Here is a 24981-nt window from a genome sequence, read left to right as displayed (position 1 = left end):
TTTAAAAAGAGCAATAGAGCAGATTTTTAAAGTGAATAATTTCAGGTGTAGACATCTGGTATATTAATATGTGAAAAGAATAAAAGAGATTGCTTAATCGTTAAGTGCAGTAGTGACTTCTTATGTACAGACAGCCTACCACCCCGCCTCCAAGAACGAAGCAGTACCGACAATGTGCAGTAGTGACTGAAGGGAAAATTTATTACTATAGGTTGTTTAGTTATAAAAGAATATAATAAATATAGGAGTAAATTCACAGTATGGCAATTCTATGGCACTGGGTTGGAATTTAAAATGATTTTATATTTCAAATAATATTAATTTATGGAGGAATTTAGAAATTCAAACACCTTAAATGCTTCATTTTTTAAAAAGAGCAATAGAGCAGATTTTTAAAGGGAATAATTTCAGGTGTAGACATCTGGTATATTAATATATGAAAAGAATAAAAGAGATTGCTTAATCGTTAAGTGCAGTAGTGACTTCTTATGTACAGACAGCCTACAACCCCGCCTCCAAGAACGAAGCAGTACCGACAATGTGCAGTAGTGACTGAAGGGAAAATTTATTACTATAGGTTGTTTAGTTATAAAAGAATATAATAAATATAGGAGTAAATTCACAGTATGGCAATTCTATGGCACTGGGTTGGAATTTAAAATGATTTTATATTTCAAATAATATTAATTTATGGAGGAATTTAGAAATTCAAACACCTTAAATGCTTCATTTTTTAAAAAGAGCAATAGAGCAGATTTTTAAAGGGAATAATTTCAGGTGTAGACATCTGGTATATTAATATATGAAAAGAATAAAAGAGATTGCTTAATCGTTAAGTGCAGTAGTGACTTCTTATGTACAGACAGCCTACAACCCCGCCTCCAAGAACGAAGCAGTACCGACAATGTGCAGTAGTGACTGAAGGGAAAATTTATTACTATAGGTTGTTTAGTTATAAAAGAATATAATAAATATAGGAGTAAATTCACAGTATGGCAATTCTATGGCACTGGGTTGGAATTTAAAATGATTTTATATTTCAAATAATATTAATTTATGGAGGAATTTAGAAATTCAAACGCCTTAAATGCTTCATTTTTTAAAAAGAGTAATAGAGCAGATTTTTAAAGTGAACAGTTTCAGGTACCTGGTGTATTAATATATGGAAAGAATAAAAGAGATTGCTTAATCATTAGCAAGTGCCCTCTCTTCTGAAGTGCAGTAGCGACTTTTTATGTACAGCCAGCCAACCACCCCGCCTCCACTGAACGAAGCAGTATCGACAGTGTGCAGTAACGACTGAAGGGTTAGTTTATTACAGGTCATTTTATGAGATAAATTTACATAGTCGAATTATGTCAATAGAAACAGGGTACCAGATAAGTATTCGTCAAAATATTGACTTCAATTTTTTTTGGATGATTACATTACTTCCTCTATACTTCATATATGAGGAACTAAAGAGGTATAAAAGATGTAAGTCAATTCGTGATCACATACCTTTGTTGGAATTTATTCGAAGAAAGAAACACGATGTGAAATGGTAGAGGGAAGTAAGAAAACGTGGAATTCGTAGTCGGATGACATATTTTGTTACATTATCCAGTAATTGTAATGTCATACAAATAAAATCCATTATAATTGGATATTATGATAACAAATTTTACTTTATATTTAAGGCACTATAATAAGATATATCGAAATACATATGCTAACACACAGAATGTATTTTGAGTGAATATTTTCATTCCACTTAATACTTATGTGGGGAATTAGATTTCAAGAATTTTACATTGTATGCATCACTTGCATAAGGCAAGCATGCGCGTCAATCAAAAGACAGTAGTTTCAATAATAATTTTCGCAGCAAAACAAAGAAAAAACAATGCTGCATTTTTGCTTTCTCGTATATTTAGTATAGAGAAAGTATAGTAATCGTCAAAAAAATTAGAACTCTAGATTTTGACTAATCTCCTCGTTTCAAACCTCCCTGTAAATACAAGTGGTGTTCAAATGAAAAGGTACGAAACGACACTGTGGGTATAAATGAAGACTTTATTCAAAGTATACACCATAGGCCTGATCACAACGATCCCATTGATTAACGAGCCGAAGGATTCCTTGTTCCCAGAATTCCTATGGCCGTGACGAGACCCAGTCCTTCACAACATCCTTGAGTTCGCCATCCGAGTTGAAGCCCTTTCAGGGGACCAAACACATGAAAATCGCAGGGTAAATGTCCGGGCTGTAGAGCGGATGGTCGAGCTGCGTCTACTTGAATTTAGCCAGTTCCACGTGTGTCACCCTGGAGACGTGTAGACGCGCGTTATCATGGAACAGAACCACACCCTCCGTGAGTAGCCACGGTCTTTTGTTCTTGATAGACCTGAATAGTCTTCGAAGTGTCTCACAGTACACATCAGAGTTAATGGTTCTTCTGTGCTCGAGGTATTCAACAAGCAACGGATCTCAAGGACGCTGTGAAGGACTGGGTCTCATCACGGCCACAGGAATTCTATGAACAAGGAATCCTTCGGCTCGTTAATCAATGGGATTGTTGTGCTCAGGTCTATGGTGTATACTTTGAATAAAGTCTTAATTTATGCCCTCAGTGTCGTTTCGTACCTTTTCATTTGAACACCCCTTGTATTAAGTTTGAAAAATAAATTTTTGGAAAATGTTCTTCTGCCTGTCTATCTCAAAGATAAATCAAAAACACTTTGAGTTAGATGGCTGAGATTTGGTATATGATTTTTAAACCGAATTTACCGATTTTAAGTAAAAACTGTTCAGAGGAAGTCCGTCTGTCCAACTGTTCGAATATAAGTTAACATTCAGCACATATATTTAACATTTATGGTATAGACACCTACCAAATTTTGAACTAAATCCAACTGCGGGTTAATTTTTGTCCGTTTGTATTTTGTTATGATGCATTAACATGAACGTGTTAAAGCGATATTTCAAAAACGCAATGATATAAATCTATCAAATTTGGTATCGGATTTTGTAACTATGAGTTAAGTTTTTGTCGAATTTTTTATCTAATCAATTGAGAAGAAATGAGCCTAAAACACAGATTCGATTTTTGGATGCCATTAATAGCAAAACAAAACTTCAAGGATCACACGATAAATCCAGTAAACATATAAATTCAAACCAAAATTTAATATTTCGTAACTATTGTGCGCCAATCCCATGTAAGGTGTTCTCTGGCATGCCAAATTTATTAGAGTGTATGCGGGAATGTTTAGGGGAGACAGCGCCCCCCTGGTTATTTTTCTACATATGTAGAAAGTAAAGTATTTTAATCGTCAAAACAATTGAACTCGAGAGTTTGACAATCTTAAAATTTCACACCTATCTGAGTCTGGAAAACACATCATTCAGTACATAAACAAGTAATCTTGTCTACATACTGCCAGTATGTAAACAAGTTAAAAAAAACGCTTTGAGATAGATAAAGGAAATTTGATTTGAGGGTTTTAAAACAAGATTTGTAGATTTTTATAAAATTTTAAAGGAATCCATTGAAAGAAATTTTTATTATGCGAATCTTCGAAGACAAATTAATACAATAATTACAAAACAAAAAGAAATAGATGATTAAGATTTGGTACACAAATTTATCATCTGAAGTTCGTTTAAAGATTGACCGCCTCTAAGTCAGTACTTTTACATGGCTACAACCATGATAATTAAAAAACTAAACAACTTAGGTAAAAGAAAAATCTCATACATTTTTCATTTTAAGTGTAGATTCTTATTACATTTAGAACCATGTCTGCAGAAACATATCTATGTAGCCATAGAACCATATACCAAAGGACGCAGTCTCTACTTTTACATGAATGTAAATACGATAAAATATTGAATTAAAATTCTCAAAAACACAATGACTTAAATCGCATTTGGTATCAGAGCTTGCGAATAAAATTGAATAGTAACAAAAAATATATACCGAAAGAAAATTTGAATTTGATAATAAACTGAAAAAAATCTATATTAAACTGGTTAATAATTTGATCAAAATCAAATAAATAAGCTTAAAAAATGAAATTAGTAAACAGTTTTTATTTCACTGGAGAAAAGTAAATTAATGCCCGCAAATAGAAATATCTATAAAATAACACTGAATCAGAAGTTTTAGTACTTTAAAGTAAAGAAGAAATAGCAAATATCGAGAGCAAGTAAAATTTTAGGAAGTAAATAGCTGAATTATGATACAAAAAAACACGAAATGACACATTAAAAAAGAAATATAAGTGCAATTTAACAATTTTAAATTATACTTGCAAAGCAATATATAGAAATTATTTCACTTACTGTAATTTCATAAATGCTACAATGAATAATGTATCGATTAATCAAACTAAGACCAAAAGATCAGCATTCTATTTCAAGTAAGAGCAAAATTAAATAAATTTTTATTTTTCTCAAAAGAACACGTACACAAAAATACATCATCGTATTTTTTTTATCCTTGTTAAACAAATTATTCAGAATCAAAGAGAAAAAATAATGCAATATAAAAAAAACTCAAATATGTGAAAATTTGGTAAAATATCTAAACAAAGCCAAGTTTCATTACAAAATTTTACGTTCTTGTGTCCGTAATAATTATTTTAATCCTGATAATAATAATTAAGGAACAAAACAAGCAGTAGTGGCCGAGTGGTTAAGGCGATGGACTCGAAATCCATTGGGATATTCCCGCGTAGGTTCGAATCCTACCGATTGCGTTGCTTTTACTTTCTTGTGTCCGTAATAATTATTGTAATCGTGATAATGATAATTAAGGAACAAAACAAGCAGTCTTGGCCGAGTGGTTAAGGCGATGGACTCGAAATCCATTGGGATATTCCCGCATAGGTTCGAATCCTACCGATTGCGTTGCTTCTACTTTCTTGAGTCCGTGATAATTATTGTAATCGTGATAATGATAATTAAGGAACAAAACAAGCAGTCTTGGCCGAGTGGTTAAGGCGATGGACTCGAAATCCATTGGATTATTCAAGCATAGGTTCGAATCCTACCGATTGCGTTGCTTTTACTTTCTTGTGTCCGTAATAATTATTGTAATCGTCATAATGATAATTAAGGAACAAAACAAGCAGTCTTGGCCGAGTGGTTAAGGCGATGGACTCGAAATCCATTGGGATATTCCCGCGTAGGTTCGACTCCTACCGATTGCGTTGCTTTTACTTTCTTGTGTCCGTAATAATTATTGTAATCGTCATAATGATATTTAAGGAACAAAACAAGCAGTCGTGGCCGAGTGGTATGGACTCGAAATCCATTGGGATATTCCCGCGTAGGTTCGAATCCTACCGATTGCGTTGCTTTTACTTTCTTGTGTCCGTAATAATTATTGTAATCGTGATAATAATAATTAAGGAACAAAACAAGCAGTCGTGGCCGAGTGGTTAAGGCGATGGACTCGAAATCCATTGGGATATTCCCGCGTAGGTTCGAATCCTACCGATTGCGTAGCTTTTACTTTCTTGTGTCCGTAATAATTATTGTAATCGTATAATGATAATTAAGGAGCAAAACAAGCAGTCCTGGCCGAGTGGTTAAGGCGATGGATTCGAAATCCATTGGGATATTCCCGCGTAGGTTCGAATCCTACCGATTGCGTTGCTTTTACTTTCTTTTGTCCGTAATAATTATTGTAATCGTGATACTGATAATTAATGAACAAAACAAGCAGTCTAGGCCGAGTGGTTAAGGCGATGGACTCGAAATCCATTGGGATATTCCCGCGTAGGTTCGAATCCTACCGATTGCGTTGCTTTTACTTTCTTGTGTCCGTAATAATTATTGTAATCGTATAATGATAATTAAGGAGCAAAACAAGCAGTCGTGGCCGAGTGGTTAAGGCGATGGACTCGAAATCCATTGGGATATTCCCACATAGGTTCGAATCCTACCGATTGCGTTGCTTGTACTTCCTTGTGTCCGTAATAATTATTGTAATCGTGATAATGATAATTAAGGAACAAAACAAGCAGTCTTGGCCGAGTGGTTAAGGCGATGGACTCGAAATCCATTGGGATATTCCCGCATAGGTTCGAATCCTACCGATTGCGTTGCTTTTACTTTCTTTTGTCCGTAATAATTATTGTAATCGTGATACTGATAATTAAGGAACAAAACAAGCAGTCTAGGCCGAGTGGTTAAGGCGATGGACTCGAAATCCATTGGGATATTCCCGCGTAGGTTCGAATCCTACCGATTGCGTTGCTTTTACTTTCTTGTGTCCGTGATAATTATTGTAATCGTGATAATGATAATTAAGGAACAAAACAAGCAGTCGTGGCCGAGTGGTTAAGGCGATGGACTCGAAATCCATTGGGATATACCCGCGTAGGTTCGAATCCTACCGATTGCGTTGCTTTTACTTTCTTGTGTCCGTAATAATTATTGTAATCGTGATTAGGGATTGCAGTACCGGTATACCGGGATACCGAATACCGGTATTTTGAGCCATTTGTACAATTTTGTAATACCGGTATTCACAAGTTTAAATACCGGGTTTTCAGTATTTACTAGAAATTTTTAAAATTTCTCCACTATATGTTCAGGTATTGCGAACATAGCAAAATAGTATGCGTTTTTGTTTTTATGTCTCCATAACGGGCGAAATTAATTCGCTAATTAACGGCTTAATTAATTGCTTAAATCTAAATTAGCGAAACATGGATTATCCCTGAAAGAAAATATTGTATCCTTAACGACTGATGGAGCAACAATTATGAAAAAAGGTGGAAAGTTGATTGGTGTAAATCAGCAGTTGTGCTATGCACATGGAATTCAATTAGGAATAATAGATGTATTATACCAAAAAAAATAAAGAACAGAAGAATCCAAATATTGTGGATATAGAAATTTCGGATTCCAACTTTGAAAAGAGTAAGAGTGATATTGACAATGAAGATAATGACAATGTAATTGTTGAAGAAGATACTGCTAATGAAGACGAAATTATTAACCTATCAAGAATTGCTTCCTATAATTTATAAAGTTCGAAAAATTGTTAAGATATTTAAACATTCCCCTATAAAAAGGATATGTTACTAAAATATATATTAACTGAAAATAAAACAGAATATATGTGAATATTAGATTCTAAAAAACGTTGGAACAGTTTACTCCTAATGATGGAACGATTTATGAAACTGAGAAGTCCAATCCAAAAGGAATACTCGACTTAAACCTGTAAATTAATTTTTCAGATAGTGAATTCGACTTAATATCCAGAACTATATCAGCTCTACTTCCAATAAAACTGACTATTGAGGCATTGTGTCGGAGAGATTCTAATTTATTAACAGCTAATGCAACAATAAATTTCGTGTTGCAGTCACTGAAATAACAGCACACATTACTATCTGAAGAATTATATATTATATTGAAAAATCGCACAGAAGAAAGGCATACCGAAATAGAAAATGTCTTACGGTATTTACATAATTATAATGATTTTAAAAATGAAAAAGAAGAAAAGAAAATAACCAATTTAAATCTGATTAAGTTTAGAGTAAATTTTCTTAAACTTTTTTACCCACAACCCTATCCACATTCAGAAGAATTCGGTTCAATTATCGAAGATTATGATGTCACTACTGTCGATAGTGAAAAGGAATTGTCTCTTGAACAAAAATTAGAATTAGCGATAAATAAAAAAATTTCAACGAACCAAAATGAATCAGAAATCAGCTATATCCAAATCCATCCGACGAGAAATTGATTTATTTGAAGATGAGGGATTTAGAGGTAAATACTTGGAAAAAGTATATTGCGCATTGCTAACAGTACCACCAACTATCGTAGATGCCAAAAGAGCGTTTTCGACTGCTGGTAATTTTTACACAAAATTACTTTTCAGGCTTAGTGACAGTACAATTGATGCAGTATGTTTTTTAAGATCACATTTCAAAAAGTTGTAATAATACCCCAGACTGAATAGTGATATTTACATTTTTTTGTGATTTAAATAAATAAGATGTTTCTTTACTTTTTTGTGATTATATACTGTTATAATTTATAAGTTACAAATTATTTTTTGTGATATTTACACTCTCTAACAAAACTGGCAAATAAAACAAAGAAACACCTGTGTTTTCTTTCTTTTTCTAAAATTTTTAATACCTGTATTAAAACCGGTATCCCGGTATTAAGATTTAAAAAATACCGAATACCGGTATTGAACTTTTGGTCCGGTATTGCAATCCCTAATCGTGATAATGATAATTGAGGAACAAAACAAGCAGTCGTGGAAGAGTGGTTAAGGCGATGGACTCGAAATCCATTGGGATATTCCCGCGTAGGTTCGACTCCTACCGATTGCGTTGCTTTTACTTTCTTGTGTCCGTAATAATTATTGTAATCGTGATAATGATATTTAAGGAACAAAACAAGCAGTCGTGGCCGAGTGGTTAAGGCGATGGACTCGAAATCCATTGGGATATTCCCGCGTAGGTTCGAATCCTACCGATTGCGTTGCTTTTACTTTCTTGTGTCCGTGATAATTATTGTAATCGTGATAATGATAATTAAGGAACAAAACAAGCAGTCGTGGCCGAGTGGTTAAGGCGATGGACTCGAAATCCATTGGGATATTCCCGCGTAGGTTCGAATCCTACCGATTGCGTTGCTTTTACTTTCTTTTGTCCGTAATAATTATTGTAATCGTGATAATGATATTTAAGGAACAAAACAAGCAGTCGTGGCCGAGTGGTTAAGGCGATGGACTCGAAATCCATTGGGATATTCCCGCGTAGGTTCGAATCCTACCTATTGCGTTGCTTTCACTTTCTTGTGTCCGTAATAATTATTGTAATCGTGATAATGATAATTAAGGAACAAAACAAGAAGTCGTGGCCGAGTGGTTAAGGCGAAGGACTCGAAATCCATTGGGATATTCCCGCGTAGGTTCGAATCCTACCGATTGCGTTGCTTTTACTTTCTTGTGTCCGTAATAATTATTGTAATCGTGATAATGATAATTAAGGAACAAAGCAAGCTGTCGTGGCCGAGTGGTTAAGGCGATGGACTCGAAATCCATTGGGATATTCCCGCGTAGGTTCGAATCCTACCGATTGCGTTGCTTTTACTTTCTTGTGTCCGTAATAATTATTGTAATCGTGATAATGATAATTAAGGAACAAAACAAGCAGTCGTGGCCGAGTGGTTAAGGCGATGGACTCGAAATCCATTGGGATATTCCCGCGTAGGTTCGAATCCTACCGATTCGATGCTTTTACTTTCTTGTGTCCGTAATAATTATTGTAATCGTGATAATGATAATTAAGGAACAAAACAAGCAGTCGTGGCCGAGTGGTTAAGACGATGGACTCGAAATCCATTGGGATATTCCCGCGTAGGTTCGAATCCTACCGATTGCGTTGCTTTTACTTTCTTGTGTCCGTGATAATTATTGTAATCGTGATAATGATAATTAAGGAACAAAACAAGCAGTCGTGGCCGAGTGGTTAAGGCGATGGATTCGAAATCCATTGGGATATTCCCGCGTAGGTTCGAATCCTACCGATTCGTTGCTTTTACTTTCTTGTGTCCGTAATAATTATTGTAATCGTGATAATGATAATTAAGGAACAAAACAAGCAGTCGTGGCCGAGTGGTTAAGGCGATGGACTCGAAATCCATTGGGATATTCGCGCGCAGGTTCGAATCCTACCGTTTGGGTTGCTTTTACTTTCTTGTGTCCGTAATAATTATTGTAATCGTGATAATGATAATTAAGGAACAAAACAAGCAGTCGTGGCCGAGTGGTTAAGGCGATGGACTCGAATTCCATTGGGATATTCCCGCGTAGGTTCGAATCCTTCCGATTGCGTTGCTTTTACTTTCTTGTGTCCGTAATAATTATTGTAATCGTGATAATGATATTTAAGGAACAAAACAAGCAGTCGTGGCCGAGTGGTTAAGGCGATGGACTCGAAATCCATTGGGATATTCCCGCGTAGGTTCGAATCCTACCGATTGCGTTGCTTTTACTTTCTTTTGTCCGTAATAATTATTGTAATCGTGATAATGATAATTAAGGAACAAAACAAGCAGTCGTGGCCGAGTGGTTAAGGCGATGGACTCGAAATCCATTGGGATATTCCCGCGTAGGTTCGAATCCTACCGATTGCGTTGCTTTTACTTTCTCGAGTCCGTAATAATTATTGTAATCGTGATAATGATAATTAAGGAACAAAACAAGCAGTCGTGGCCGAGTGGTTAAGGCGATGGACTCGAAATCCATTGGGATATTCCCGCGTAGGTTCGAATCCTACCGATTGCGTTGCTTTTACTTTCTTTTGTCCGTAATAATTATTGTAATCGTGATAATGATAATTAAGGAACAAAACAAGCAGTCGTGGCCGAGTGGTTAAGGCGATGGACTCGAAATCCATTGGGATATTCCCGCGTAGGTTCGAATCCTTCCGATTGCGTTGCTTTTACTTTCTTGTGTCCGTAATAATTATTGTAATCGTGATAATGATATTTAAGGAACAAACTAAGCAGTCGTGGCCGAGTGGTTAAGGCGATGGAGTCGAAATCCATTGGGATATTCCCGCGTAGGTTCGAATCCTACCGATTGCGTTGGTTTTACTTTCTTGTGTCCGTAATAATTATTGTAATCGTGATAATGATATTTAAGGAACAAAACAAGCAGTCGTGGCCGAGTGGTTAAGGCGATGGACTCGAAATCCATTGGGATATTCCCGCGTAGGTTCGAATCCTACCGATTGCGTTGATTTTACTTTCTCGAGTCCGTAATAATTATTGTAATCGTGATAATGATAATTAAGGAACAAAACAAGCAGTCGTGGCCGAGTGGTTAAGGCGATGGACTCGAAATCCATTGGGATATTCCCGCGTAGGTTCGAATCCTACCGATTGCGTTGCTTTTACTTTCTTTTGTCCGTAATAATTATTGTAATCGTGATAATGATAATTAAGGAACAAAACAAGCAGTCGTGGCCGAGTGGTTAAGGCGATGGACTCGAAATCCATTGGGATATTCCCGCGTAGGTTCGAATCCTTCCGATTGCGTTGCTTTTACTTTCTTGTGTCCGTAATAATTATTGTAATCGTGATAATGATATTTAAGGAACAAACTAAGCAGTCGTGGCCGAGTGGTTAAGGCGATGGACTCGAAATCCATTGGGATATTCCCGCGTAGGTTCGAATCCTACCGATTGCGTTGCTTTTACTTTCTTGTGTCCGTAATAATTATTGTAATCGTGATAATGATATTTAAGGAACAAAACAAGCAGTCGTGGCCGAGTGGTTAAGGCGATGGACTCGAAATCCATTGGGATATTCCCGCGTAGGTTCGAATCCGACCGTTTGGATTGCTTTTACTTTCTTGTGTCCGTAATAATTATTGTAATCGTGATAATGATAATTAATGAACAAATCAAGCAGTCTTGGACGAGTGGTTAAGGGGATGGACTCGAAATCTATTGGGATATTCCCGCGTAGGTTCGAATCCTACCGATTCGATGCTTTTACTTTCTTGTGTCCGTAATAATTATTGTAATCGTGATAATGATAATTAAGGAACAAAACAAGCAGTCGTGGCCGAGTGGTTAAGACGATGGACTCGAAATCCATTGGGATATTCCCGCGTAGGTTCGAATCCTACCGATTGCGTTGCTTTTACTTTCTTGTGTCCGTGATAATTATTGTAATCGTGATAATGATAATTAAGGAACAAAACAAGCAGTCGTGGCCGAGTGGTTAAGGCGATGGACTCGAAATCCATTGGGATATTCCCGCGTAGGTTCGAATCCTACCGATTCGTTGCTTTTACTTTCTTGTGTCCGTAATAATTATTGTAATCGTGATAGTGATAATTAAGGAACAAAACAAGCAGTCGTGGCCGAGTGGTTAAGGCGATTGACTCGAAATCCATTGGGATATTCCCGCGTAGGTTCGAATCCTTCCGATTGCGTTGCTTTTACTTTCTTGTGTCCGTAATAATTATTGTAATCGTGATAATGATAATTAAGGAACAAAACAAGCAGTCGTGGCCGAGTGGTTAAGGCGATGGACTCGAAATCCATTGGGATATTCCCGCGTAGGTTCGAATCCTTCCGATTGCGTTGCTTTTACTTTCTTGTGTCCGTAATAATTATTGTAATCGTGATAATGATATTTAAGGAACAAAATAAGCAGTCGTGGCCGAGTGGTTAAGGCGATGGACTCGAAATCCATTGGGATATTCCCGCGTAGGTTCGAATCCTACCGATTGCGTTGCTTTTACTTTCTTGTGTCCGTAATAATTATTGTAATCGTGATAATGATATTTAAGGAACAAAACAAGCAGTCGTGGCCGAGTGGTTAAGGCGATGGACTCGAAATCCATTGGGATATTCCCGCGTAGGTTCGAATCCGACCGTTTGGATTGCTTTTACTTTCTTGTGTCCGTAATAATTATTGTAATCGTGATAATGATAATTAATGAACAAAACAAGCAGTCTTGGACGAGTGGTTAAGGGGATGGACTCGAAATCCATTGGGATATTCCCGCGTAGGTTCGAATCCTACCGATTGCGTTGCTTTTACTTTCTTGTGTCCGTAATAATTATTGTAATCGTGATAATGATAATTAAGGAACAAAACAAGCAGTCGTGGCCGAGTGGTTAAGGCGATGGACTCGAAATCCATTGGGATATTCCCGCGTAGGTTCGAATCCTACCGATTGCGTTGCTTTTACTTTCTTGTGTCCGTAATAATTATTGTAATCGTGATAATGATAATTAAGGAACAAAACAAGCTGTCGTGGCCGAGTGGTTAAGGCGATGGACTCGAAATCCATTGGGATATTCCCGCGTAGGTTCGAATCCTACCGATTGCGTTGCTTTTACTTTCTTGTGTCCGTAATAATTATTGTAATCGTGATAATGATATTTAAGGAACAAAACAAGCAGTCGTGGCCGAGTGGTTAAGGCGATGGACTCGAAGTCCATTGGGATATTCCCGCGTAGGTTCGAATCCTACCGATTGCGTTGCTTTTACTTTCTTGTGTCCGTAATAATTATTGTAATCGTGATAATAATAATTAAGGAACAAAACAAGCAGTCGTGGTCGAGTGGTTAAGGCGATGGACTCGAAATCTATTGGGATATTCCCGCGTAGGTTCGAATCCTACCGATTCGATGCTTTTACTTTCTTGTGTCCGTAATAATTATTGTAATCGTGATAATGATAATTAAGGAACAAAACAAGCAGTCGTGGCCGAGTGGTTAAGACGATGGACTCGAAATCCATTGGGATATTCCCGCGTAGGTTCGAATCCTACCGATTGCGTTGCTTTTACTTTCTTGTGTCCGTGATAATTATTGTAATCGTGATAATGATAATTAAGGAACAAAACAAGCAGTCGTGGCCGAGTGGTTAAGGCGATGGACTCGAAATCCATTGGGATATTCCCGCGTAGGTTCGAATCCTACCGATTCGTTGCTTTTACTTTCTTGTGTCCGTAATAATTATTGTAATCGTGATAATGATAATTAAGGAACAAAACAAGCAGTCGTGGCCGAGTGGTTAAGGCGATGGACTCGAAATCCATTGGGATATTCCCGCGTAGGTTCGAATCCGACCGTTTGGGTTGCTTTTACTTTCTTGTGTCCGTAATAATTATTGTAATCGTGATAATGATAATTAAGGAACAAAACAAGAAGTCGTGGCCGAGTGGTTAAGGCGATGGACTCGAAATCCATTGGGATATTCCCGCGTAGGTTCGAATCCGACCGTTTGGGTTGCTTTTACTTTCTTGTGTCCGTAATAATTATTGTAATCGTGATAATGATAATTAAGGAACAAAACAAGCAGTCGTGGCCGAGTGGTTAAGGCGATGGACTCGAAATCCATTGGGATATTCCCGCGTAGGTTCGAATCCTACCGATTGCGTTGCTTTTACTTTCTTGTGTCCGTAATAATTATTGTAATCGTGATAATGATATTTAAGGAACAAAACAAGAAGTCGTGGCCGAGTGGTTAAGGCGATGGACTCGAAATCCATTGGGATATTCCCGCGTAGGTTCGAATCCGACCGTTTGGGTTGCTTTTACTTTCTTGTGTCCGTAATAATTATTGTAATCGTGATAATGATAATTAAGGAACAAAACAAGCAGTCGTGGCCGAGTGGTTAAGGCGATGGACTCGAAATCCATTGGGATATTCCCGCGTAGGTTCGAATCCGACCGTTTGGGTTGCTTTTACTTTCTTGTGTCCGTAATAATTATTGTAATCGTGATAATGATAATTAAGGAACAAAACAAGAAGTCGTGGCCGAGTGGTTAAGGCGATGGACTCGAAATCCATTGGGATATTCCCGCGTAGGTTCGAATCCGACCGTTTGGGTTGCTTTTACTTTCTTGTGTCCGTAATAATTATTGTAATCGTGATAATGATAATTAAGGAACAAAACAAGAAGTCGTGGCCGAGTGGTTAAGGCGATGGACTCGAAATCCATTGGGATATTCCCGCGTAGGTTCGAATCCTACCTATTGCGTTGCTTTCACTTTCTTGTGTCCGTAATAATTATTGTAATCGTGATAATGATAATTAAGGAACAAAACAAGAAGTCGTGGCCGAGTGGTTAAGGCGAAGGACTCGAAATCCATTGGTATATTCCCGCGTAGGTTCGAATCCTACCGATTGCGTTGCTTTTACTTTCTTGTGTCCGTGATAATTATTGTAATCGTGATAATGATAATTAAGGAACAAAACAAGCAGTCGTGGCCGAGTGGTTAAGGCGATGGACTCGAAATCCATTGGGATATTCCCGCGTAGGTTCGAATCCTACCGATTCGTTGCTTTTACTTTCTTGTGTCCGTAATAATTATTGTAATCGTGATAATGATAATTAAGGAACAAAACAAGCAGTCGTGGCCGAGTGGTTAAGGCGATGGACTCGAAATCCATTGGGATATTCCCGCGTAGGTTCGAATCCTTCCGATTGCGTACTTTTACTTTCTTGTGTCCGTAATAATTATTGTAATCGTGATAATGATATTTAAGGAACAAAACAAGCAGTCGTGGCCGAGTGGTTAAGGCGATGGACTCGAAATCCATTGGGATATTCCCGCGTAGGTTCGAATCCGACCGTTTGGGTTGCTTTTACTTTCTTGTGTCCGTAATAATTATTGTAATCGTGATAATGATAATTAAGGAACAAAACAAGCAGTCGTGGCCGAGTGGTTAAGGCGATGGACTCGAAATCCATTGGGATATTCGCGCGTAGGTTCGAATCCTACCGTTTGGGTTGCTTTTACTTTCTTGTGTCCGTAATAATTATTGTAATCGTGATAATGATAATTAAGGAACAAAACAAGCAGTCGTGGCCGAGTGGTTAAGGCGATGGACTCGAAATCCATTGGGATATTCCCGCGTAGGTTCGAATCCTACCGATTGCGTTGCTTTTACTTTCTTGTGTCCGTAATAATTATTGTAATCGTGATAATGATATTTAAGGAACAAAACAAGCAGTCGTGGCCGAGTGGTTAAGGCGATGGACTCGAAATCCATTGGGATATTCCCGCGTAGGTTCGAATCCTACCGATTGCGTTGCTTTTACTTTCTTGTGTCCGTAATAATTATTGTAATCGTGATAATGATATTTAAGGAACAAAACAAGCAGTCGTGGCCGAGTGGTTAAGGCGATGGACTCGAAATCCATTGGGATATTCCCGCGTAGGTTCGTATCCTACCTATTGCGTTGCTTTCACTTTCTTGTGTCCGTAATAATTATTGTAATCGTGATAATGATAATTAAGGAACAAAACAAGAAGTCGTGGCCGAGTGGTTAAGGCGAAGGACTCGAAATCCATTGGTATATTCCCGCGTAGGTTCGAATCCTACCGATTGCGTTGCTTTTACTTTCTTGTGTCCGTGATAATTATTGTAATCGTGATAATGATAATTAAGGAACAAAACAAGCAGTCGTGGCCGAGTGGTTAAGGCGAAGGACTCGAAATCCATTGGTATATTCCCGCGTAGGTTCGAATCCTACCGATTGCGTTGCTTTTACTTTCTTGTGTCCGTAATAATTATTGTAATCGTGATAATGATAATTAAGGAACAAAACAAGCTGTCGTGGCCGAGTGGTTAAGGCGATGGACTCGAAATCCATTGGGATATTCCCGCGTAGGTTCGAATCCTACCGATTGCGTTGCTTTTACTTTCTTGTGTCCGTAATAATTATTGTAATCGTGATAATGATAATTAAGGAACAAAACAAGCAGTCGTGGCCGAGTGGTTAAGGCGATGGACTCGAAATCCATTGGGATATTCCCGCGTAGGTTCGAATCCTACCGATTGCGTTGCTTTTACTTTCTCGAGTCCGTAATAATTATTGTAATCGTGATAATGATAATTAAGGAACAAAACAAGCAGTCGTGGCCGAGTGGTTAAGGCGATGGACTCGAAATCCATTGGGATATTCCCGCGTAGGTTCGAATCCTACCGATTGCGTTGCTTTTACTTTCTTTTGTCCGTAATAATTATTGTAATCGTGATAATGATAATTAAGGAACAAAACAAGCAGTCGTGGCCGAGTGGTTAAGGCGATGGACTCGAAATCCATTGGGATATTCCCGCGTAGGTTCGAATCCTTCCGATTGCGTTTCTTTTACTTTCTTGTGTCCGTAATAATTATTGTAATCGTGATAATGATATTTAAGGAACAAAATAAGCAGTCGTGGCCGAGTGGTTAAGGCGATGGACTCGAAATCCATTGGGATATTCCCGCGTAGGTTCGAATCCTACCGATTGCGTTGCTTTTACTTTCTTGTGTCCGTAATAATTATTGTAATCGTGATAATGATAATTAATGAACAAAACAAGCAGTCTTGGACGAGTGGTTAAGGCGATGGACTCGAAATCCATTGGGATATTCCCGCGTAGGTTCGAATCCTACCGATTGCGTTGCTTTTACTTTCTTGTGTCCGTAATAATTATTGTAATCGTGATAATGATAATTAAGGAACAAAACAAGCAGTCGTGGCCGAGTGGTTAAGGCGATGGACTCGAAATCCATTGGGATATTCCCGCGTAGGTTCGAATCCTACCGATTGCGTTGCTTTTACTTTCTTGTGTCCGTAATAATTATTGTAATCGTGATAATGATAATTAAGGAACAAAACAAGCTGTCGTGGCTGAGTGGTTAAGGCGATGGACTCGAAATCCATTGGGATATTCCCGCGTAGGTTCGAATCCTACCGATTGCGTTGCTTTTACTTTCTTGTGTCCGTAATAATTATTGTAATCGTGATAATGATAATTAAGGAACAAAACAAGCAGTCGTGGCCGAGTGGTTAAGGCGATGGACTCGAAATCCATTGGGATATTCCCGCGTAGGTTCGAATCCTATCGATTGCGTTGCTTTTACTTTCTTGTGTCCGTAATAATTATTGTAATCGTGATAATGATAATTAAGGAACAAAACAAGCAGTCGTGGCCGAGTGGTTAAGGCGATGGACGCGAAATCCATTGGGATATTCCCGCGTAGGTTCGAATCCTACCGATTGCGTTGCTTTTACTTTCTTGTGTTCGTAATAATTATTGTAATCGTGATAATGATATTTAAGGAACAATAAAAGTAGTCGTGGCCGAGTTGTTAAGGCGATGGACTCGAAATCCATTGGGATATTCCCGCGTAGGTTCGAATCCTACCGATTGCGTTGCTTTTACTTTCTTGCGTCCGTAATAATTATTGTAATCGTGATAATGATATTTAAGGAACAAAACAAGCAGTTGTGGCCGAGTGGTTAAGGCGATGGACTCGAAATCCATTGGGATATTCCCGCGTAGGTTCGAATCCTACCGATTGCGTTGCTTTTACTTTCTTGCGTCCGTAATAATTATTGTAATCGTGATAATGATATTTAAGGAACAAAACAAGCAGTTGTGGCCGAGTGGTTAAGGCGATGGACTCGAAATCCATTGGGATATTCCCGCGTAGGTTCGAATCCTACCGATTGCGTTGCTTTTACTTTCTTGTGTCCGTAATAATTATTGTAATCGTGATAATGATATTTAAGGAACAAAACAAGTAGTCGTGGCCGAGTGGTTAAGGCGATGGACTCGAATTCCATTGGGATATTCCCGCGTAGGTTCGAATCCTACCGATTGCGTTGCTTTTACTTTCTTGTGTCCGTAATAATTATTGTAATCGTGATAATGATATTTAAGGAACAAAACAAGCAGTCGTGGCCGAGTGGTTAAGGCGATGGACTCGAAATCCATTGGGATATTCCCGCGTAGGTTCGTATCCTACCTATTGCGTTGCTTTCACTTTCTTGTGTCCGTAATAATTATTGTAATCGTGATAATGATAATTAAGGAACAAAACAAGAAGTCGTGGCCGAGTGGTTAAGGCGATGGACTCGAAATCCATTGGGATATTCCCGCGTAGGTTCGAATCCTACCGATTCGTTGCTTTTACTTTCTTGTGTCCGTAATAATTATTGTAATCGTGATAATGATAATTAAGGAACAAAACAAGCAGTCGTGGCCGAGTGGTTAAGGCGATGGACTCGAAATCCATTGGGATATTCCCGCGTAGGTTCGAATCCTACCGATTGCGTTGCTTTTACTTTCTCGAGTCCGTAATAATTATTGTAATCGTGATAATGATAATTAAGGAACAAAACAAGCAGTCGTGGCCGAGTGGTTAAGGCGATGGACTCGAAATCCATTGGGATATTCCCGCGTAGGTTCGAATCCTACCGATTGCGTTGCTTTTACTTTCTTGTGTCCGTAATAATTATTGTAATCGTGATAATGATATTTAAGGAACAAAACAAGCAGTCGTGGCCGAGTGGTTAAGGCGATGGACTCGAAATCCATTGGGATATTCCCGCGTAGGTTCGAATCCTACCGATTCGTTGCTTTTACTTTCTTGTGTCCGTAATAATTATTGTAATCGTGATAATGATAATTAAGGAACAAAACAAGCAGTCGTGGCCGAGTGGTTAAGGCGATGGACTCGAAATCCATTGGGATATTCCCGCGTAGGTTCGAATCCTTCCGATTGCGTTGCTTTTACTTTCTTGTGTCCCTAATAATTATTGTAATCGTGATAATGATATTTAAGGAACAAAACAAGCAGTCGTGGCCGAGTGGTTAAGGCGATGGACTCGAAATCCATTGGGATATTCCCGCGTAGGTTCGAATCCGACCGTTTGGGTTGCTTTTACTTTCTTGTGTCCGTAATAATTATTGTAATCGTGATAATGATAATTAAGGAACAAAACAAGAAGTCGTGTCCGAGTGGTTAAGGCGATGGACTCGAAATCCATTGGGATATTCCCGCGTAGGTTCGAATCCGACCGTTTGGGTTGCTTTTACTTTCTTGTGTCCGTAATAATTATTGTAATCGTGATAATGATAATTAAGGAACAAAACAAGCAGTCGTGGCCGAGTGGTTAAGGCGATGGACTCGAAATCCATTGGGATATTCCCGCGTAGGTTCGAATCCTACCGATTGCGTTGCTTTTACTTTCTTGTGTCCGTAATAATTATTGTAATCGTGATAATGATATTTAAGGAACAAAACAAGCAGTCGTGGCCGAGTGGTTAAGGCGATGGACTCGAAATCCATTGGGATATTCCCGCGTAGGTTCGAATCCTACCTATTGCGTTGCTTTCACTTTCTTGTGTCCGTAATAATTATTGTAATCGTGATAATGATAATTAAGGAACAAAACAAGAAGTCGTGGCCGAGTGGTTAAGGCGAAGGACTCGAAATCCATTGGTATATTCCCGCGTAGGTTCGAATCCTACCGATTGCGTTGCTTTTACTTTCTTGTGTCCGTGATAATTATTGTAATCGTGATAATGATAATTAAGGAACAAAACAAGCAGTCGTGGCCGAGTGGTTAAGGCGATGGACTCGAAATCCATTGGGATATTCCCGCGTAGGTTCGAATCCTACCGATTCGTTGCTTTTACTTTCTTGTGTCCGTAATAATTATTGTAATCGTGATAATGATAATTAAGGAACAAAACAAGCAGTCGTGGCCGAGTGGTTAAGGCGATGGACTCGAAATCCATTGGGATATTCCCGCGTAGGTTCGAATCCTTCCGATTGCGTTGCTTTTACTTTCTTGTGTCCGTAATAATTATTGTAATCGTGATAATGATATTTAAGGAACAAAACAAGCAGTCGTGGCCGAGTGGTTAAGGCGATGGACTCGAAATCCATTGGGATATTCCCGCGTAGGTTCGAATCCGACCGTTTGGGTTGCTTTTACTTTCTTGTGTCCGTAATAATTATTGTAATCGTGATAATGATAATTAAGGAACAAAACAAGAAGTCGTGGCCGAGTGGTTAAGGCGATGGACTCGAAATCCATTGGGATATTCCCGCGTAGGTTCGAATCCGACCGTTTGGGTTGCTTTTACTTTCTTGTGTCCGTAATAATTATTGTAATCGTGATAATGATAATTAAGGAAAAAAACAAGCAGTCGTGGCCGAGTGGTTAAGGCGATGGACTCGAAATCCATTGGGATATTCGCGCGTAGGTTCGAATCCTACCGTTTGGGTTGCTTTTACTTTCTTGTGTCCGTAATAATTATTGTAATCGTGATAATGATAATTAAGGAACAAAACAAGCAGTCGTGGCCGAGTGGTTAAGGCGATGGACTCGAAATCCATTGGGATATTCCCGCGTAGGTTCGAATCCTACCGATTGCGTTGCTTTTACTTTCTTGTGTCCGTAATAATTATTGTAATCGTGATAATGATATTTAAGGAACAAAACAAGCAGTCGTGGCCGAGTGGTTAAGGCGATGGACTCGAAATCCATTGGGATATTCCCGCGTAGGTTCGAATCCTACCGATTGCGTTGCTTTTACTTTCATGTGTCCGTAATAATTATTGTAATCGTGATAATGATATTTAAGGAACAAAACAAGCAGTCGTGGCCGAGTGGTTAAGGCGATGGACTCGAAATCCATTGGGATATTCCCGCGTAGGTTCGTATCCTACCTATTGCGTTGCTTTCACTTTCTTGTGTCCGTAATAATTATTGTAATCGTGATAATGATAATTAAGGAACAAAACAAGAAGTCGTGGCCGAGTGGTTAAGGCGAAGGACTCGAAATCCATTGGTATATTCCCGCGTAGGTTCGAATCCTACCGATTGCGTTGCTTTTACTTTCTTGTATCCGTGATAATTATTGTAATCGTGATAATGATAATTAAGGAACAAAACAAGCAGTCGTGGCCGAGTGGTTAAGGCGATGGACTCGAAATCCATTGGGATATTCCCGCGTAGGTTCGAATCCTTCCGATTGCGTTGCTTTTACTTTCTTGTGTCCGTAATAATTATTGTAATCGTGATAATGATATTTAAGGAACAAAACAAGCAGTCGTGGCCGAGTGGTTAAGGCGATGGACTCGAAATCCATTGGGATATTCCCGCGTAGGTTCGAATCCGACCGTTTGGGTTGCTTTTACTTTCTTGTGTCCGTAATAATTATTGTAATCGTGATAATGATAATTAAGGAACAAAACAAGAAGTCGTGGCCGAGTGGTTAAGGCGATGGACTCGAAATCCATTGGGATATTCCCGCGTAGGTTCGAATCCGACCGTTTGGGTTGCTTTTACTTTCTTGTGTCCGTAATAATTATTGTAATCGTGATAATGATAATTAAGGAACAAAACAAGCAGTCGTGGCCGAGTGGTTAAGGCGATGGACTCGAAATCCATTGGGATATTCGCGCGTAGGTTCGAATCCTACCGTTTGGGTTGCTTTTACTTTCTTGTGTCCGTAATAATTATTGTAATCGTGATAATGATAATTAAAGAACAAAACAAGCAGTCGTGGCCGAGTGGTTAAGGCGATGGACTCGAAATCCATTGGGATATTCCCGCGTAGGTTCGAATCCTACCGATTGCGTTGCTTTTACTTTCTTGTGTCCGTAATAATTATTGTAATCGTGATAATGATATTTAAGGAACAAAACAAGCAGTCGTGGCCGAGTGGTTAAGGCGATGGACTCGAAATCCATTGGGATATTCCCGCGTAGGTTCGAATCCTTCCGATTGCGTTGCTTTTACTTTCTTGTGTCCGTAATAATTATTGTAATCGTAATAATGATATTTAAGGAACAAAACAAGCAGTCGTGGCCGAGTGGTTAAGGCGATGGACTCGAAATCCATTGGGATATTCCCGCGTAGGTTCGAATCCGACCGTTTGGGTTGCTTTTACTTTCTTGTGTCCGTAATAATTATTGTAATCGTGATAATGATAATTAAGGAAAAAAACAAGCAGTCGTGGCCGAGTGGTTAAGGCGATGGACTCGAAATCCATTGGGATATTCGCGCGTAGGTTCGAATCCTACCGTTTGGGTTGCTTTTACTTTCTTGTGTCCGTAATAATTATTGTAATCGTGATAATGATAATTAAGGAACAAAACAAGCAGTCGTGGCCGAGTGGTTAAGGCGATGGACTCGAAATCCATTGGGATATTCCCGCGTAGGTTCGAATCCTACCGATTGCGTTGCTTTTACTTTCTTGTGTCCGTAATAATTATTGTAATCGTGATAATGATATTTAAGGAACAAAACAAGCAGTCGTGGCCGAGTGGTTAAGGCGATGGACTCGAAATCCATTGGGATATTCCCGCGTAGGTTCGAATCCTACCGATTGCGTTGCTTTTACTTTCATGTGTCCGTAATAATTATTGTAATCGTGATAATGATATTTAAGGAACAAAACAAGCAGTCGTGGCCGAGTGGTTAAGGCGATGGACTCGAAATCCATTGGGATATTCCCGCGTAGGTTCGTATCCTACCTATTGCGTTGCTTTCACTTTCTTGTGTCCGTAATAATTATTGTAATCGTGATAATGATAATTAAGGAACAAAACAAGAAGTCGTGGCCGAGTGGTTAAGGCGAAGGACTCGAAATCCATTGGTATATTCCCGCGTAGGTTCGAATCCTACCGATTGCGTTGCTTTTACTTTCTTGTATCCGTGATAATTATTGTAATCGTGATAATGATAATTAAGGAACAAAACAAGCAGTCGTGGCCGAGTGGTTAAGGCGATGGACTCGAAATCCATTGGGATATTCCCGCGTAGGTTCGAATCCTTCCGATTGCGTTGCTTTTACTTTCTTGTGTCCGTAATAATTATTGTAATCGTGATAATGATATTTAAGGAACAAAACAAGCAGTCGTGGCCGAGTGGTTAAGGCGATGGACTCGAAATCCATTGGGATATTCCCGCGTAGGTTCGAATCCGACCGTTTGGGTTGCTTTTACTTTCTTGTGTCCGTAATAATTATTGTAATCGTGATAATGATAATTAAGGAACAAAACAAGAAGTCGTGGCCGAGTGGTTAAGGCGATGGACTCGAAATCCATTGGGATATTCCCGCGTAGGTTCGAATCCGACCGTTTGGGTTGCTTTTACTTTCTTGTGTCCGTAATAATTATTGTAATCGTGATAATGATAATTAAGGAACAAAACAAGCAGTCGTGGCCGAGTGGTTAAGGCGATGGACTCGAAATCCATTGGGATATTCGCGCGTAGGTTCGAATCCTACCGTTTGGGTTGCTTTTACTTTCTTGTGTCCGTAATAATTATTGTAATCGTGATAATGATAATTAAAGAACAAAACAAGCAGTCGTGGCCGAGTGGTTAAGGCGATGGACTCGAAATCCATTGGGATATTCCCGCGTAGGTTCGAATCCTACCGATTGCGTTGCTTTTACTTTCTTGTGTCCGTAATAATTATTGTAATCGTGATAATGATATTTAAGGAACAAAACAAGCAGTCGTGGCCGAGTGGTTAAGGCGATGGACTCGAAATCCATTGGGATATTCCCGCGTAGGTTCGAATCCGACCGTTTGGGTTGCTTTTACTTTCTTGTGTCCGTAATAATTATTGTAATCGTGATAATGATAATTACGGAACAAAACAAGAAGTCGTGGCCGAGTGGTTAAGGCGATGGACTCGAAATCCATTGGGATATTCCCGCGTAGGTTCGAATCCGACCGTTTGGGTTGCTTTTACTTTCTTGTGTCCGTAATAATTATTGTAATCGTGATAATGATAATTAAGGAACAAAACAAGCAGTCGTGTCCGAGTGGTTAAGGCGATGGACTCGAAATCCATTGGGATATTCGCGCGTAGGTTCGAATCCTACCGATTGCGTTGCTTTTACTTTCTTGTGTCCGTAATAATTATTGTAATCGTGATAATGATAATTAAGGAAAAAAACAAGCAGTCGTGGCCGAGTGGTTAAGGCGATGGACTCGAAATCCATTGGGATATTCCCGCGTAGGTTCGAATCCTACCGATTGCGTTGCTTTTACTTTCTTTTGTCCGTAATAATTATTGTAATCGTGATAATGATAATTAAGGAACAAAACAAGAAGTCGTGGCCGAGTGGTTAAGGCGAAGGACTCGAAATCCATTGGTATATTCCCGCGTAGGTTCGAATCCTACCGATTGCGTTGCTTTTACTTTCTTGTGTCCGTAATAATTATTGTAATCGTGATAATGATAATTAAGGAACAAAACAAGCTGTCGTGACCGAGTGGTTAAGGCGATGGACTCGAAATCCATTGGGATATTCCCGCGTAGGTTCGAATCCTACCGATTGCGTTGCTTTTACTTTCTTGTGTCCGTAATAATTATTGTAATCGTGATAATGATAATTAAGGAACAAAACAAGCAGTCGTGGCCGAGTGGTTAAGGCGATGGACTCGAAATCCATTGGGATATTCCCGCGTAGGTTCGAATCCTACCGATTGCGTTGTTTTTACTTTCTCGAGTCCGTAATAATTATTGTAATCGTGATAATGATAATTAAGGAAAAAAACAAGCAGTCGTGGCCGAGTGGTTAAGGCGATGGACTCGAAATCCATTGGGATATTCCCGCGTAGGTTCGAATCCTACCGATTGCGTTGCTTTTACTTTCTTTTGTCCGTAATA

At 38.8% G+C, this 24981-nt stretch overlaps 1 protein-coding gene and 119 non-coding genes across 120 annotated transcripts in view; all 120 read left to right on the top strand.

The window, feature by feature from the left end:
• The window catches only part of LOC129976125 (acetylcholine receptor subunit beta-like 1), a 238979-nt gene that overhangs the window by 88766 nt on the left and 125232 nt on the right, over positions 1-24981 (top strand). The gene's annotated exons all lie outside the window — the stretch shown is intronic.
• Positions 4661-4742, top strand: Trnas-cga (transfer RNA serine (anticodon CGA)). The gene has a single exon. It is a non-coding gene; the product is annotated as a tRNA-Ser (tRNA).
• Positions 4812-4893, top strand: Trnas-cga (transfer RNA serine (anticodon CGA)). The gene has a single exon. It is a non-coding gene; the product is annotated as a tRNA-Ser (tRNA).
• Trnas-cga (transfer RNA serine (anticodon CGA)) lies at positions 4963-5044 on the top strand. The gene has a single exon. It is a non-coding gene; the product is annotated as a tRNA-Ser (tRNA).
• Trnas-cga (transfer RNA serine (anticodon CGA)) lies at positions 5114-5195 on the top strand. The gene has a single exon. It is a non-coding gene; the product is annotated as a tRNA-Ser (tRNA).
• On the top strand, positions 5409-5490 carry Trnas-cga (transfer RNA serine (anticodon CGA)). Its single transcript has one exon. It is a non-coding gene; the product is annotated as a tRNA-Ser (tRNA).
• Positions 5559-5640, top strand: Trnas-cga (transfer RNA serine (anticodon CGA)). Its single transcript has one exon. It is a non-coding gene; the product is annotated as a tRNA-Ser (tRNA).
• On the top strand, positions 5710-5791 carry Trnas-cga (transfer RNA serine (anticodon CGA)). The gene has a single exon. It is a non-coding gene; the product is annotated as a tRNA-Ser (tRNA).
• Trnas-cga (transfer RNA serine (anticodon CGA)) lies at positions 5860-5941 on the top strand. Its single transcript has one exon. It is a non-coding gene; the product is annotated as a tRNA-Ser (tRNA).
• On the top strand, positions 6011-6092 carry Trnas-cga (transfer RNA serine (anticodon CGA)). Its single transcript has one exon. It is a non-coding gene; the product is annotated as a tRNA-Ser (tRNA).
• On the top strand, positions 6162-6243 carry Trnas-cga (transfer RNA serine (anticodon CGA)). Its single transcript has one exon. It is a non-coding gene; the product is annotated as a tRNA-Ser (tRNA).
• Trnas-cga (transfer RNA serine (anticodon CGA)) lies at positions 6313-6394 on the top strand. The gene has a single exon. It is a non-coding gene; the product is annotated as a tRNA-Ser (tRNA).
• Trnas-cga (transfer RNA serine (anticodon CGA)) lies at positions 8273-8354 on the top strand. Its single transcript has one exon. It is a non-coding gene; the product is annotated as a tRNA-Ser (tRNA).
• Trnas-cga (transfer RNA serine (anticodon CGA)) lies at positions 8424-8505 on the top strand. Its single transcript has one exon. It is a non-coding gene; the product is annotated as a tRNA-Ser (tRNA).
• On the top strand, positions 8575-8656 carry Trnas-cga (transfer RNA serine (anticodon CGA)). The gene has a single exon. It is a non-coding gene; the product is annotated as a tRNA-Ser (tRNA).
• On the top strand, positions 8726-8807 carry Trnas-cga (transfer RNA serine (anticodon CGA)). Its single transcript has one exon. It is a non-coding gene; the product is annotated as a tRNA-Ser (tRNA).
• Trnas-cga (transfer RNA serine (anticodon CGA)) lies at positions 8877-8958 on the top strand. The gene has a single exon. It is a non-coding gene; the product is annotated as a tRNA-Ser (tRNA).
• On the top strand, positions 9028-9109 carry Trnas-cga (transfer RNA serine (anticodon CGA)). Its single transcript has one exon. It is a non-coding gene; the product is annotated as a tRNA-Ser (tRNA).
• Positions 9179-9264, top strand: Trnas-cga (transfer RNA serine (anticodon CGA)). Its single transcript has one exon. It is a non-coding gene; the product is annotated as a tRNA-Ser (tRNA).
• Positions 9329-9410, top strand: Trnas-cga (transfer RNA serine (anticodon CGA)). The gene has a single exon. It is a non-coding gene; the product is annotated as a tRNA-Ser (tRNA).
• On the top strand, positions 9480-9565 carry Trnas-cga (transfer RNA serine (anticodon CGA)). The gene has a single exon. It is a non-coding gene; the product is annotated as a tRNA-Ser (tRNA).
• Positions 9630-9711, top strand: Trnas-cga (transfer RNA serine (anticodon CGA)). Its single transcript has one exon. It is a non-coding gene; the product is annotated as a tRNA-Ser (tRNA).
• Trnas-cga (transfer RNA serine (anticodon CGA)) lies at positions 9781-9862 on the top strand. The gene has a single exon. It is a non-coding gene; the product is annotated as a tRNA-Ser (tRNA).
• Trnas-cga (transfer RNA serine (anticodon CGA)) lies at positions 9932-10013 on the top strand. The gene has a single exon. It is a non-coding gene; the product is annotated as a tRNA-Ser (tRNA).
• Positions 10083-10164, top strand: Trnas-cga (transfer RNA serine (anticodon CGA)). The gene has a single exon. It is a non-coding gene; the product is annotated as a tRNA-Ser (tRNA).
• Trnas-cga (transfer RNA serine (anticodon CGA)) lies at positions 10234-10315 on the top strand. Its single transcript has one exon. It is a non-coding gene; the product is annotated as a tRNA-Ser (tRNA).
• Trnas-cga (transfer RNA serine (anticodon CGA)) lies at positions 10385-10466 on the top strand. The gene has a single exon. It is a non-coding gene; the product is annotated as a tRNA-Ser (tRNA).
• On the top strand, positions 10536-10617 carry Trnas-cga (transfer RNA serine (anticodon CGA)). Its single transcript has one exon. It is a non-coding gene; the product is annotated as a tRNA-Ser (tRNA).
• Positions 10687-10768, top strand: Trnas-cga (transfer RNA serine (anticodon CGA)). The gene has a single exon. It is a non-coding gene; the product is annotated as a tRNA-Ser (tRNA).
• Positions 10838-10919, top strand: Trnas-cga (transfer RNA serine (anticodon CGA)). Its single transcript has one exon. It is a non-coding gene; the product is annotated as a tRNA-Ser (tRNA).
• Trnas-cga (transfer RNA serine (anticodon CGA)) lies at positions 10989-11070 on the top strand. The gene has a single exon. It is a non-coding gene; the product is annotated as a tRNA-Ser (tRNA).
• Positions 11140-11221, top strand: Trnas-cga (transfer RNA serine (anticodon CGA)). The gene has a single exon. It is a non-coding gene; the product is annotated as a tRNA-Ser (tRNA).
• On the top strand, positions 11291-11372 carry Trnas-cga (transfer RNA serine (anticodon CGA)). The gene has a single exon. It is a non-coding gene; the product is annotated as a tRNA-Ser (tRNA).
• Trnas-cga (transfer RNA serine (anticodon CGA)) lies at positions 11592-11673 on the top strand. Its single transcript has one exon. It is a non-coding gene; the product is annotated as a tRNA-Ser (tRNA).
• On the top strand, positions 11743-11828 carry Trnas-cga (transfer RNA serine (anticodon CGA)). The gene has a single exon. It is a non-coding gene; the product is annotated as a tRNA-Ser (tRNA).
• Positions 11893-11974, top strand: Trnas-cga (transfer RNA serine (anticodon CGA)). The gene has a single exon. It is a non-coding gene; the product is annotated as a tRNA-Ser (tRNA).
• Trnas-cga (transfer RNA serine (anticodon CGA)) lies at positions 12044-12125 on the top strand. The gene has a single exon. It is a non-coding gene; the product is annotated as a tRNA-Ser (tRNA).
• On the top strand, positions 12195-12276 carry Trnas-cga (transfer RNA serine (anticodon CGA)). Its single transcript has one exon. It is a non-coding gene; the product is annotated as a tRNA-Ser (tRNA).
• Trnas-cga (transfer RNA serine (anticodon CGA)) lies at positions 12346-12427 on the top strand. Its single transcript has one exon. It is a non-coding gene; the product is annotated as a tRNA-Ser (tRNA).
• Positions 12648-12729, top strand: Trnas-cga (transfer RNA serine (anticodon CGA)). The gene has a single exon. It is a non-coding gene; the product is annotated as a tRNA-Ser (tRNA).
• On the top strand, positions 12799-12880 carry Trnas-cga (transfer RNA serine (anticodon CGA)). Its single transcript has one exon. It is a non-coding gene; the product is annotated as a tRNA-Ser (tRNA).
• Positions 12950-13031, top strand: Trnas-cga (transfer RNA serine (anticodon CGA)). Its single transcript has one exon. It is a non-coding gene; the product is annotated as a tRNA-Ser (tRNA).
• Positions 13101-13186, top strand: Trnas-cga (transfer RNA serine (anticodon CGA)). The gene has a single exon. It is a non-coding gene; the product is annotated as a tRNA-Ser (tRNA).
• Positions 13251-13332, top strand: Trnas-cga (transfer RNA serine (anticodon CGA)). Its single transcript has one exon. It is a non-coding gene; the product is annotated as a tRNA-Ser (tRNA).
• On the top strand, positions 13402-13487 carry Trnas-cga (transfer RNA serine (anticodon CGA)). The gene has a single exon. It is a non-coding gene; the product is annotated as a tRNA-Ser (tRNA).
• Positions 13552-13633, top strand: Trnas-cga (transfer RNA serine (anticodon CGA)). The gene has a single exon. It is a non-coding gene; the product is annotated as a tRNA-Ser (tRNA).
• Trnas-cga (transfer RNA serine (anticodon CGA)) lies at positions 13703-13789 on the top strand. The gene has a single exon. It is a non-coding gene; the product is annotated as a tRNA-Ser (tRNA).
• Positions 13854-13935, top strand: Trnas-cga (transfer RNA serine (anticodon CGA)). Its single transcript has one exon. It is a non-coding gene; the product is annotated as a tRNA-Ser (tRNA).
• Trnas-cga (transfer RNA serine (anticodon CGA)) lies at positions 14005-14091 on the top strand. The gene has a single exon. It is a non-coding gene; the product is annotated as a tRNA-Ser (tRNA).
• On the top strand, positions 14156-14237 carry Trnas-cga (transfer RNA serine (anticodon CGA)). Its single transcript has one exon. It is a non-coding gene; the product is annotated as a tRNA-Ser (tRNA).
• On the top strand, positions 14307-14393 carry Trnas-cga (transfer RNA serine (anticodon CGA)). The gene has a single exon. It is a non-coding gene; the product is annotated as a tRNA-Ser (tRNA).
• Trnas-cga (transfer RNA serine (anticodon CGA)) lies at positions 14458-14539 on the top strand. Its single transcript has one exon. It is a non-coding gene; the product is annotated as a tRNA-Ser (tRNA).
• Trnas-cga (transfer RNA serine (anticodon CGA)) lies at positions 14609-14690 on the top strand. The gene has a single exon. It is a non-coding gene; the product is annotated as a tRNA-Ser (tRNA).
• On the top strand, positions 14760-14845 carry Trnas-cga (transfer RNA serine (anticodon CGA)). The gene has a single exon. It is a non-coding gene; the product is annotated as a tRNA-Ser (tRNA).
• On the top strand, positions 14910-14991 carry Trnas-cga (transfer RNA serine (anticodon CGA)). Its single transcript has one exon. It is a non-coding gene; the product is annotated as a tRNA-Ser (tRNA).
• Positions 15060-15141, top strand: Trnas-cga (transfer RNA serine (anticodon CGA)). Its single transcript has one exon. It is a non-coding gene; the product is annotated as a tRNA-Ser (tRNA).
• On the top strand, positions 15211-15292 carry Trnas-cga (transfer RNA serine (anticodon CGA)). Its single transcript has one exon. It is a non-coding gene; the product is annotated as a tRNA-Ser (tRNA).
• On the top strand, positions 15362-15443 carry Trnas-cga (transfer RNA serine (anticodon CGA)). The gene has a single exon. It is a non-coding gene; the product is annotated as a tRNA-Ser (tRNA).
• On the top strand, positions 15513-15594 carry Trnas-cga (transfer RNA serine (anticodon CGA)). Its single transcript has one exon. It is a non-coding gene; the product is annotated as a tRNA-Ser (tRNA).
• Positions 15664-15745, top strand: Trnas-cga (transfer RNA serine (anticodon CGA)). The gene has a single exon. It is a non-coding gene; the product is annotated as a tRNA-Ser (tRNA).
• Trnas-cga (transfer RNA serine (anticodon CGA)) lies at positions 15815-15896 on the top strand. The gene has a single exon. It is a non-coding gene; the product is annotated as a tRNA-Ser (tRNA).
• Trnas-cga (transfer RNA serine (anticodon CGA)) lies at positions 15966-16047 on the top strand. Its single transcript has one exon. It is a non-coding gene; the product is annotated as a tRNA-Ser (tRNA).
• Trnas-cga (transfer RNA serine (anticodon CGA)) lies at positions 16117-16198 on the top strand. The gene has a single exon. It is a non-coding gene; the product is annotated as a tRNA-Ser (tRNA).
• On the top strand, positions 16268-16349 carry Trnas-cga (transfer RNA serine (anticodon CGA)). The gene has a single exon. It is a non-coding gene; the product is annotated as a tRNA-Ser (tRNA).
• Trnas-cga (transfer RNA serine (anticodon CGA)) lies at positions 16419-16500 on the top strand. Its single transcript has one exon. It is a non-coding gene; the product is annotated as a tRNA-Ser (tRNA).
• Positions 16570-16651, top strand: Trnas-cga (transfer RNA serine (anticodon CGA)). Its single transcript has one exon. It is a non-coding gene; the product is annotated as a tRNA-Ser (tRNA).
• Trnas-cga (transfer RNA serine (anticodon CGA)) lies at positions 16721-16802 on the top strand. The gene has a single exon. It is a non-coding gene; the product is annotated as a tRNA-Ser (tRNA).
• Trnas-cga (transfer RNA serine (anticodon CGA)) lies at positions 16872-16953 on the top strand. The gene has a single exon. It is a non-coding gene; the product is annotated as a tRNA-Ser (tRNA).
• Positions 17023-17104, top strand: Trnas-cga (transfer RNA serine (anticodon CGA)). Its single transcript has one exon. It is a non-coding gene; the product is annotated as a tRNA-Ser (tRNA).
• On the top strand, positions 17174-17255 carry Trnas-cga (transfer RNA serine (anticodon CGA)). The gene has a single exon. It is a non-coding gene; the product is annotated as a tRNA-Ser (tRNA).
• Positions 17325-17406, top strand: Trnas-cga (transfer RNA serine (anticodon CGA)). The gene has a single exon. It is a non-coding gene; the product is annotated as a tRNA-Ser (tRNA).
• Trnas-cga (transfer RNA serine (anticodon CGA)) lies at positions 17476-17557 on the top strand. Its single transcript has one exon. It is a non-coding gene; the product is annotated as a tRNA-Ser (tRNA).
• On the top strand, positions 17627-17708 carry Trnas-cga (transfer RNA serine (anticodon CGA)). The gene has a single exon. It is a non-coding gene; the product is annotated as a tRNA-Ser (tRNA).
• Positions 17778-17859, top strand: Trnas-cga (transfer RNA serine (anticodon CGA)). Its single transcript has one exon. It is a non-coding gene; the product is annotated as a tRNA-Ser (tRNA).
• On the top strand, positions 17929-18010 carry Trnas-cga (transfer RNA serine (anticodon CGA)). The gene has a single exon. It is a non-coding gene; the product is annotated as a tRNA-Ser (tRNA).
• Positions 18080-18161, top strand: Trnas-cga (transfer RNA serine (anticodon CGA)). Its single transcript has one exon. It is a non-coding gene; the product is annotated as a tRNA-Ser (tRNA).
• Trnas-cga (transfer RNA serine (anticodon CGA)) lies at positions 18231-18312 on the top strand. Its single transcript has one exon. It is a non-coding gene; the product is annotated as a tRNA-Ser (tRNA).
• On the top strand, positions 18382-18467 carry Trnas-cga (transfer RNA serine (anticodon CGA)). The gene has a single exon. It is a non-coding gene; the product is annotated as a tRNA-Ser (tRNA).
• Trnas-cga (transfer RNA serine (anticodon CGA)) lies at positions 18532-18613 on the top strand. The gene has a single exon. It is a non-coding gene; the product is annotated as a tRNA-Ser (tRNA).
• Positions 18683-18764, top strand: Trnas-cga (transfer RNA serine (anticodon CGA)). The gene has a single exon. It is a non-coding gene; the product is annotated as a tRNA-Ser (tRNA).
• Positions 18834-18919, top strand: Trnas-cga (transfer RNA serine (anticodon CGA)). Its single transcript has one exon. It is a non-coding gene; the product is annotated as a tRNA-Ser (tRNA).
• On the top strand, positions 18984-19065 carry Trnas-cga (transfer RNA serine (anticodon CGA)). The gene has a single exon. It is a non-coding gene; the product is annotated as a tRNA-Ser (tRNA).
• On the top strand, positions 19135-19216 carry Trnas-cga (transfer RNA serine (anticodon CGA)). Its single transcript has one exon. It is a non-coding gene; the product is annotated as a tRNA-Ser (tRNA).
• Positions 19437-19518, top strand: Trnas-cga (transfer RNA serine (anticodon CGA)). The gene has a single exon. It is a non-coding gene; the product is annotated as a tRNA-Ser (tRNA).
• Trnas-cga (transfer RNA serine (anticodon CGA)) lies at positions 19588-19669 on the top strand. The gene has a single exon. It is a non-coding gene; the product is annotated as a tRNA-Ser (tRNA).
• On the top strand, positions 19739-19820 carry Trnas-cga (transfer RNA serine (anticodon CGA)). Its single transcript has one exon. It is a non-coding gene; the product is annotated as a tRNA-Ser (tRNA).
• On the top strand, positions 19890-19975 carry Trnas-cga (transfer RNA serine (anticodon CGA)). Its single transcript has one exon. It is a non-coding gene; the product is annotated as a tRNA-Ser (tRNA).
• On the top strand, positions 20040-20121 carry Trnas-cga (transfer RNA serine (anticodon CGA)). Its single transcript has one exon. It is a non-coding gene; the product is annotated as a tRNA-Ser (tRNA).
• On the top strand, positions 20191-20272 carry Trnas-cga (transfer RNA serine (anticodon CGA)). The gene has a single exon. It is a non-coding gene; the product is annotated as a tRNA-Ser (tRNA).
• Positions 20342-20428, top strand: Trnas-cga (transfer RNA serine (anticodon CGA)). Its single transcript has one exon. It is a non-coding gene; the product is annotated as a tRNA-Ser (tRNA).
• Trnas-cga (transfer RNA serine (anticodon CGA)) lies at positions 20493-20574 on the top strand. The gene has a single exon. It is a non-coding gene; the product is annotated as a tRNA-Ser (tRNA).
• Trnas-cga (transfer RNA serine (anticodon CGA)) lies at positions 20644-20725 on the top strand. The gene has a single exon. It is a non-coding gene; the product is annotated as a tRNA-Ser (tRNA).
• Positions 20795-20876, top strand: Trnas-cga (transfer RNA serine (anticodon CGA)). The gene has a single exon. It is a non-coding gene; the product is annotated as a tRNA-Ser (tRNA).
• Positions 20946-21027, top strand: Trnas-cga (transfer RNA serine (anticodon CGA)). The gene has a single exon. It is a non-coding gene; the product is annotated as a tRNA-Ser (tRNA).
• Positions 21097-21178, top strand: Trnas-cga (transfer RNA serine (anticodon CGA)). Its single transcript has one exon. It is a non-coding gene; the product is annotated as a tRNA-Ser (tRNA).
• On the top strand, positions 21248-21329 carry Trnas-cga (transfer RNA serine (anticodon CGA)). The gene has a single exon. It is a non-coding gene; the product is annotated as a tRNA-Ser (tRNA).
• Trnas-cga (transfer RNA serine (anticodon CGA)) lies at positions 21399-21480 on the top strand. The gene has a single exon. It is a non-coding gene; the product is annotated as a tRNA-Ser (tRNA).
• On the top strand, positions 21550-21636 carry Trnas-cga (transfer RNA serine (anticodon CGA)). The gene has a single exon. It is a non-coding gene; the product is annotated as a tRNA-Ser (tRNA).
• Positions 21701-21782, top strand: Trnas-cga (transfer RNA serine (anticodon CGA)). Its single transcript has one exon. It is a non-coding gene; the product is annotated as a tRNA-Ser (tRNA).
• Trnas-cga (transfer RNA serine (anticodon CGA)) lies at positions 21852-21933 on the top strand. The gene has a single exon. It is a non-coding gene; the product is annotated as a tRNA-Ser (tRNA).
• Trnas-cga (transfer RNA serine (anticodon CGA)) lies at positions 22003-22084 on the top strand. Its single transcript has one exon. It is a non-coding gene; the product is annotated as a tRNA-Ser (tRNA).
• On the top strand, positions 22154-22235 carry Trnas-cga (transfer RNA serine (anticodon CGA)). The gene has a single exon. It is a non-coding gene; the product is annotated as a tRNA-Ser (tRNA).
• Positions 22305-22386, top strand: Trnas-cga (transfer RNA serine (anticodon CGA)). Its single transcript has one exon. It is a non-coding gene; the product is annotated as a tRNA-Ser (tRNA).
• On the top strand, positions 22456-22537 carry Trnas-cga (transfer RNA serine (anticodon CGA)). The gene has a single exon. It is a non-coding gene; the product is annotated as a tRNA-Ser (tRNA).
• On the top strand, positions 22607-22688 carry Trnas-cga (transfer RNA serine (anticodon CGA)). The gene has a single exon. It is a non-coding gene; the product is annotated as a tRNA-Ser (tRNA).
• Trnas-cga (transfer RNA serine (anticodon CGA)) lies at positions 22758-22839 on the top strand. The gene has a single exon. It is a non-coding gene; the product is annotated as a tRNA-Ser (tRNA).
• Trnas-cga (transfer RNA serine (anticodon CGA)) lies at positions 22909-22990 on the top strand. Its single transcript has one exon. It is a non-coding gene; the product is annotated as a tRNA-Ser (tRNA).
• Trnas-cga (transfer RNA serine (anticodon CGA)) lies at positions 23060-23141 on the top strand. Its single transcript has one exon. It is a non-coding gene; the product is annotated as a tRNA-Ser (tRNA).
• On the top strand, positions 23211-23292 carry Trnas-cga (transfer RNA serine (anticodon CGA)). Its single transcript has one exon. It is a non-coding gene; the product is annotated as a tRNA-Ser (tRNA).
• Trnas-cga (transfer RNA serine (anticodon CGA)) lies at positions 23362-23448 on the top strand. The gene has a single exon. It is a non-coding gene; the product is annotated as a tRNA-Ser (tRNA).
• On the top strand, positions 23513-23594 carry Trnas-cga (transfer RNA serine (anticodon CGA)). Its single transcript has one exon. It is a non-coding gene; the product is annotated as a tRNA-Ser (tRNA).
• Trnas-cga (transfer RNA serine (anticodon CGA)) lies at positions 23664-23745 on the top strand. Its single transcript has one exon. It is a non-coding gene; the product is annotated as a tRNA-Ser (tRNA).
• Trnas-cga (transfer RNA serine (anticodon CGA)) lies at positions 23815-23896 on the top strand. The gene has a single exon. It is a non-coding gene; the product is annotated as a tRNA-Ser (tRNA).
• On the top strand, positions 23966-24052 carry Trnas-cga (transfer RNA serine (anticodon CGA)). Its single transcript has one exon. It is a non-coding gene; the product is annotated as a tRNA-Ser (tRNA).
• Positions 24117-24198, top strand: Trnas-cga (transfer RNA serine (anticodon CGA)). The gene has a single exon. It is a non-coding gene; the product is annotated as a tRNA-Ser (tRNA).
• Positions 24268-24349, top strand: Trnas-cga (transfer RNA serine (anticodon CGA)). The gene has a single exon. It is a non-coding gene; the product is annotated as a tRNA-Ser (tRNA).
• On the top strand, positions 24419-24500 carry Trnas-cga (transfer RNA serine (anticodon CGA)). The gene has a single exon. It is a non-coding gene; the product is annotated as a tRNA-Ser (tRNA).
• Trnas-cga (transfer RNA serine (anticodon CGA)) lies at positions 24570-24651 on the top strand. Its single transcript has one exon. It is a non-coding gene; the product is annotated as a tRNA-Ser (tRNA).
• Trnas-cga (transfer RNA serine (anticodon CGA)) lies at positions 24721-24802 on the top strand. The gene has a single exon. It is a non-coding gene; the product is annotated as a tRNA-Ser (tRNA).
• Trnas-cga (transfer RNA serine (anticodon CGA)) lies at positions 24872-24953 on the top strand. The gene has a single exon. It is a non-coding gene; the product is annotated as a tRNA-Ser (tRNA).

Source organism: Argiope bruennichi, chromosome 7 (genome assembly GCF_947563725.1).
Source record: "Argiope bruennichi chromosome 7, qqArgBrue1.1, whole genome shotgun sequence".
In the NCBI taxonomy this organism is placed as follows: Eukaryota; Metazoa; Arthropoda; class Arachnida; order Araneae; family Araneidae; genus Argiope; species Argiope bruennichi.
The sequence above is the reverse complement of the archived record's forward strand: the minus strand, read 5'-3'. Positions and strand labels throughout refer to the sequence as shown.